Source organism: Gymnoscopelus microlampas, assembly GCF_963454915.1.
Source record: "Gymnoscopelus microlampas genome assembly, chromosome: 24".
NCBI classification, from domain to species: domain Eukaryota; kingdom Metazoa; phylum Chordata; class Actinopteri; order Myctophiformes; family Myctophidae; genus Gymnoscopelus; species Gymnoscopelus microlampas.
In genome coordinates, this window is record NC_139961.1 from 11010020 (window position 1) to 11017756 (window position 7737).

Sequence of the window (7737 nt, forward strand, 5' to 3'; positions counted from 1 at the left end):
TGGATTACGTGATTGTACAACTGTGCCAAAGAATGCATAATTACGCTAGCTAGCTCAAGTACAAACGCAAGATCCTCGTCGTATACTGAAGCATCTTGTAGCTGCTGTGGGTGTGTGTCGTACACCGTTGATGCCCATTCGCCCCATGAAGCTTAAAAATGTACTCCATCGTGTTTGCTTGCTTAAAAGAACAGATCTACAAGCTAGCGCTGTTCTTTTTTCCTTTGTCCGTTTTCCCCTTTTCTCCCAATTGTGTCGCTATGCCAATTCCCCTTTGTGCTGTAATCCCTTGCTGCTGCTGACCTCTACTGGTTGGTTCATTAAAGGAGTAGTTCAGCCAAAAACACTTGTTTTCTATCAATTACACACCCCATGAAGCCTTGAATTCATGGAGATTAAGCCAATCATTTGATGACCGGCGGAGTCTCCAGTAGGAGACTCTTTTAGTAGGAGCTATTGACCGATGGTCATCAAATTACTGGCTTAGGAATGCGAGAAAAACAAAACAATCTCCATGAATTCATGGATTCACAGGGTGTGTCATCGATAGAAAATAAGTCATTTTTGGGGTGAACTGTGGGGGAACACACTATCCTTCTCAGTTCAGCTCCCCGCTGATCGGGCACCCTGACCAGCCTGTAGGGGTCGCTACAGCGCAACGACAGCGGTCACCTTCCCCACCCAGCTTCGCTTTCCCGCCCCAAGCTGGATGAACCGCGGAGGATTCAAACCCCTAGACTCCTTGGTGGTGGTGGTGGTGGGCACCGGGAAGGAATTTATACCCCCTTACATGACCCCGGCCGGGCGCCGACCAATAGATCTGTTCTTTTTTAGGCAAGCGGCGCAGCGCAGAGTACGAAGTAGGCTTAAATCAAAGATCACCAGCGAGATGTTTCACTGCAAAAATGTCCAACGGAACCTAATGTCCCACAGCTCCTGTATCTGCCATTTTTTTATAGGGCACCTATCATCCTGCCTCTACTACTCAATATTTACTATGATGTGCTTTTCTCAATCCAGTCAGGTGTCACTATAAACACGTTTTTGAGTTATGTACACTATTGAGGACATGTTCAGGTCAGATTACATTACTGACTCGCCTAACTGGGGCCAGAATGACGTAAGAAATATATATTTTGAACGTGAAATACGTTGTTTTTTCTTAAATGCTACAAGCTTACTAGCCTGCCTACACAAGTCCTGTCTTAGATGAGTCATTAGCACGTTAACTTGGTCTTTCTCCGCTATACACTCACGACATGCTTCAACTCGTTCTCATTTTTAACCCGTTAAGACCTGATGTCAGGTGGAAACCTCATATTGTCCAAAACTGTCACTTTTCAGGATTCATATTCAAAAACAGAAAAAGTAGCAGATCTACAAGCTCGAAACGCGTCGCTTCGCGACGCGTTTCGAGCTTCTGGATCTGCTACTTTTGATGCTTTTGTGTTGACGCTGTAAAAAACACAAAAAGATGAAATATGGAGTTAAGAGGTTTCTGCCCCCAGTTTAAAAAAAAAACATGTTGCTATAAATATATATATATATATATATATATATATATATATATATATATATATATATATATATATATATATATATATATATAGCTAAAATGACACATATGCTTTCCCGGTTTTAATGGGTTAACTGGGCCAATACATTTATTGTACAAATCATGAAAGGCAGGACTTCGTTCTACCGCAACCCACTGAAACCCCCAAACGGCCAAACACTAAATCTTCTGACGTACAATCTTAGTTTTTACCTCCAGAGGAGTCTCAGTGACGTGTGGCCGACAGAGGTATTACGCCACAAACAAACAAGGCACAGTTCTAGCTGAAACTGGTCTGTTTTTTCAGGGTGGATATGGACACAGGTCTATAGTGCACTTATCCCTCACCATAACTGCCTCCTGTAAAGGAAATAGATATTTGGAGCCTTTTTTCGATATTTGGAGCGTTTACAATGCTCGCTAAACCTGCTGCTTTTAGGTACATTAGGAAACCATAGCTGGAAATCAGCATGCTGTCCGTTCATAGACGTAGCTTATTTAATTTCCCTCAAATGAAATAACTTATGAAATAACTTATAGTGTGAAATGCCTCTCATTATGTAATATTATGACAAGACTTTTATTGAACTTAGATTTAGACTTTAGACGTGCAAAACTGAGTTTGAGAAACCGAGAATGTGATCCTCTATGGTTTTGGACGACGGAGAGATTAGTGTAGCTTTTAAATGATCATCGTTTGACATAACCGCCACCTGTCATTTGTTTTAGAATGCATGAAAGTGAATGTTTTACCGTGTGTAGGAATATATTTCGCGTTTGCCCGTGGAACCCACATGGGGCAGATAGAGCGTCAGTCAGAATGTGGTGTCTGAGTGAGTGGTCCCATTTTCACTAAAGCCAGCTCAACATTGTGAGGTGACACCCAAAGATAATAGTATCTAGTAACTATAAAACACATAGAGGATCTTCTCAACAATGGCCTAAATTCTTGTGAGGTTTATAGGAACAGAGACTCTCTCTCTCTCTTTCCCGATAAACTGTACATGCATTTCATTTTAAAAGAAACCATTTTGAGCTTTTTCTACACTTTCAGCCCAAACACGCTTCCTGAAACAGAATGGAACGCCGCCTGGATCTATAGCTACTTTTTCTTGGTTTGGAGATACGCTAGAACGTATGATATTTAGATTACATCTTCAGGTAGCTCTCCACTGCGCCGACGTTGGCAGCGGTAAGTGTCTGTTGCCGAAAATCTGCTGCCGAATGGGCAGTGGGTAGACTGTCGCATCGGGTCGCAAGTTTGTTAGGGAAGCGTCGAAAGGCGGATAGCAGCGGGTTTGTTGTTGCAAAAGACATAATTTCAGGTGCATTCAGCAACTTTTTTTCACACCTTCCAAACCGACTGATCTGCCGACTTCCATTCGACTGTCAGTCTGTAGTAATCTGTTGGAGCCTGTTTTGGTGGAGAGCTAGTCTCGCGTTACCACACTGTTGCCTCCCACAATTTTCAAATGTTTCCGGTCATACAGTCTGGGACTCGGAAGCTCTGATCATGATTAGAATATAAACCGGATGTGAAGCCTCCTCTCCACTTCCGTTTCGTCTTTACAGTCGCTCAAATTTATCCCAATATAAATACAAATCATCTAAGTATATTTAGCTTGCTGCTTAGCAGAAATGGAAATTAAAAAGTAAATGTAAAGATATTTTAAAATATATTTTCGTGAACGGAAGTGCCAGTTTCCTCTCTCGGATTTTGGGAGTTGTAGTTCCAGACTCTATATAGCATTCAGAGATTGTGGAATACTGTAGTTGTCTGGCTACGCGAGACTAGTGTAGAGCTAGCTACCTTTAAGGCTGTTCAAGGCGACCACTGCTCACAAAGCCCTCAGTGTGCAGACTCTAGGGCCTAGAGTCTGCACACTGAAATGAGTTCACACCTTTTAGTAAAAACCCATCTTCTGTTTAGACACGGTGTGTTTTTTTTTTCTTCTTTTCAACGACACGCTGAACATTTTAGCACAGGGGTCTTTAACAGGGGGTCCGGGACCCCTAGGGGGTACTCAGAGTTACTACAGGGGGTCCGCCAAATCTTTGTGTGATATGATTTCTCTTTTCGCATTAACCACTTGAACCCTAGCATCCCTATTCTGAGGAGAACTTTAGCCAAAAATAGCAGATCTACAAGCTCACAATGCCTCGTGCTGCGAGGCGTTGTGAGCTTGTAGATTGGCTATTTTTTAGCAAAGAGGTGTTTGGTGTAGAGGGAAAAAAGAACAGACCAAGTAAACAAAAAAAGTTGAATCTGAAACACAATTTTATACAATATAGAGGGGATCCCTGTTTCATCTCTCTCTCAGCAAGGGGGTCCTTGGCCTGAAAACGTTGAAGACCCCTGTTTTAGCACACCTGTTTGCTACACTGCCGCACCACACTAGCAAACAGTATACATTTTGAATGTAATCCAACCTAAAGATATTCACAGTCATAGTAATGGAGCCTCTAGCCCCCGATTTTGTACATCAACTTACGACAGTGTCGTCGTGCACCGTACAAGCTCACAATGCGTCCCGTCGTGAGCTCATTACACGAGAGGGCATGGCGTTTGGCGAACCACTCATTGCCCCGCTATACGCAAATACAGTCAAAATGGTTTCTTCAGCAATATTGACACCACACTGAAATCTCGATAGAGACCTACACAGGCAGAAATGTTATATTTAGTCTTCCATCATAGTAGCAGTAGTTGTACTATTTCACTCATTTCACCTCTATATGTATGGGGCTTATTGTAGTTACATACATAAGAGGCTTCTTTTTTTTGTACATAGTTAAGCAATATGTTATGTGTTGTGTGACGAGAATGTGAACTATTTATTTAGCTATTGCTTTTTTGGTTGAAAGGACAGTTTTTTTCTTTCATACTGAGAGTATGCCAGTGTGTTCGTTCAGTGGTTCTCAAACTGTGGGTCGGGACCCCCAAGGCGGGGGAGGGAGGGGGATTTTGGGGTCCAGATGATTAGCTTAAAGTGCAACGTTGTTTTCTCACCCAACAGTAAACAAACCAACATACAGTATACTGTAAATGTATACACTGTTTCTAAAGTGACAATTTGAGGGCTGTTAAGACCTTTTTAGTACCTCTAAAAAAGAAATAAAAATAAGACTGTTACTGCATAAAAAAAATATTCAACAAACTATACTTTAAAAATGGTCAAACATTGGCCAAATTGTAAAGAGGCCAAAATTGTGAAAATAGATCGATATGGATCGATATTTTCACAATATCTATCTGTGGAACCGAGTCAAACTAAATGTAATGCCTCAATCCTACAATTCCAAGTGCTTGTCAGGATGGGGGGTCCCCCGTTCAAATATGGTTATTTTGGGGAGTCGTGGCCTGAGCAGTTTGAGAACCACTGTGTTAGTCAACATGCATTGAAATAACACGCTCTTTGAGCCATGCACAGTACAATATGGAGGGTTTATAGTACTGTAAGTGTAAAGGGTCACTTTTTACACTTGCAGAGTTAAAGGGCAAGACCATTTTGGTAGAGGTTTTGGGCTGTGTAGCTACCTTACCATGATGTAACTCCAAAGGTGGACAAGACATCAAAAATAATTGTTGCATTGATTAGAAATTGATATTTTAAAATATGCTCCTTATTGACTCACATTGTACGGTTAAACAGCTCTCAAAGTAATTATTTTAGCCCGTAAACAAACACAAACAAAGCTGATTCAGACAATATAGAGCATCACCAAATCCAGTACTGTTTGTTTTTTAAATACAAATGTCAACTTCCTGTTGATTTGACTAGTTGTATTAGGAACAAAATCCGGACTGGATCCACGGATCCAGATCTTCAAATAGTAAGATCAACAGGAAGTTGACATTTTTTATTTAAAAAGAAAAACAGTACTGCAGGGTTTGGTGATGTTCTATATTGTCTAAAAGAGTGACTTTGAGAGCTGTTTAACCCGTACAATGTAAGTCATATGAGGAGCATATTTTAAATAATCAATTTCTCATCAATGCGGCAATTATCTTTGATTTCTTGTCCACCTTTGGGGTTACATCAGGGTCAAGGTAACTACACAGAACTCTATCAAAGTGGTCTTGCCCTTTAACGCTCCGGATCTTCCTCATTCTATTAATGTGAGTACTTTGTCGAGGTCGGACTGAGGACGGACGGACGTCTTCTGACGACTTTAAAACAACTTGAACATCCATAAATGTAGCACGTTAAGCACATGGTCCTTATGGGTTGTCAAAGAATGAAAATACCCTCTCCCCTCGACAGCAATCAGCTTGGTAATGTGTTTAATGTCCCAGCCATCATGAATAAATGAGGGGGGGGGGGGGGGGGGGGGGGGTTATGAAAGAATATTTCTAGAGCCCGACCGATATATCAGTTTGGCCGAAATATGGGCCGTTATTTCACTTTAATTGTTTGCTTGTTCAATGTATAATTACAATTAATTTCATTATAGTATGAGTTTAATACATTGTTACATGTCCTCAAATGGAAACTTTAATCAAATCTTAGTTGATTTCAAGATTTTGTACTATTTCGCAATGCGTCGCGTTGTGACCTTGTAGATCGGCTATTTTCACAATAGCAATTTATGGAATTTTATTTGATTTTTGGGAATTTATTTATGAAATTATTTTGTTTTAAATTCATGAACATTTTAGATTTTGGGTCGGGCTCTAGATATTTCATTATGGAAAAAAACCTGAGCCTGCCATTCTGCTACACAGAGATCAGTGAACCAGTGTTGCCAGATTCTGTGAGAGAAACAAGCAACCAGGTCTAGGAAAACCAGCCCAAACTACATGTACATCAGCTATTTGAAAATAGCAGATCTACAAGCTCACAACGCGTCGCGATGCGACGCGTTGTGAGCTTGTAGAGCGGCTATTTTCAAATAAAATCTTGCCGGAAAATTATAATAAGCAGATCTGGCAACCCCGGATAGAACAAGCAACAAGTGTTTGAAATGTAAAAAGCTCATGATTTTACTGTGTGGTTTGGGTTTAGATCTGATGTCGACATGAGTTTATACCCTTGAATGTGACTGAAACAACATCACCTCTGTAACAACCAATGCTTTCAACAGAGCGAGTAGCTAACTTGGGAGATCGTTTTCCCCACCCGGTTTCACTGCTCTCACTGTTACTACTATACTGGCTTTTTAAAACCCCATTTATACGTTGTCTACGGCGGTGGGGCGTGCCGGAAAACGGCCAGTGGTGGAAGAAGTACTCAGATATTTTACTTAAGTAAAAGTAGCAATACCACAACATGAAAATACTCTGTTACAAAGTAAAAGGCCTGTGTTCGAAATGTTACTTGAGTAAAAGTACAAAAGTATTGGCATCAAAATTTACTTAAAGTACCTAAAGTGAAAGTACAAAATGTTTGAAAATAGCAGATCTACAACTTGTAGATCGGCTATTTTCAAATAGCCTAGTTATAAAATGGGGCTAAAGTGGTTAATGTATGTTTTATAGTAGAATAATTTCTTCTGCAAAGTAACTAGAAACTAAAGTTTTCAAATAATTGTAGTGGAGTAAAAGTACAATATTTCCCTCTGAAATGTAGTGGAGTAGAGGTAAAAGTACTGAAAATTGGACATACTCAAGTAAAGTAAAAAATACCTCAAAATTGTACTTAAGTACATTACTTAGTTACTTTACACCACTGGAAATAGACCATTTTTTTGGCATACAACTGTACGACAAAGTATAAATGAAGCATTATTAGGCAACATTGCTTTCATTCTAAAGTGGTCCCGCTGAATGTATTCGTATTGATTTTCAATGTTTTATTATGTATTAGCGTAGCTCTATTGTGTCTAGTCATCGATTGTTACAGGCCTCCATCCTTCTGACATGGCCGACTCTTTGTGTTTACCCCCGTAATAGCAGTAGTGTTCTTTAGTCTTGCCTTTTTCTGTGCACTTACTTAATAAACTCACTTGATACCAGTGCAAGTTGACACGCGTTCTCATTCCAACACTTTTGGATCGCGATGAAAATGATCCCAGCAAAGTGAATACGTCATGTGATCACAGCATGTCGTATTGATCGCATTGATCGTATGGATCTCATCTTAAACAAGCTCAGTGCTTAATGAGTCTTCCAGTTTAGTAGACCTTGTATTGTGAATTTGTACTTCCATGTACTGATGTTCTCATGTCTTACTAAATAAAGT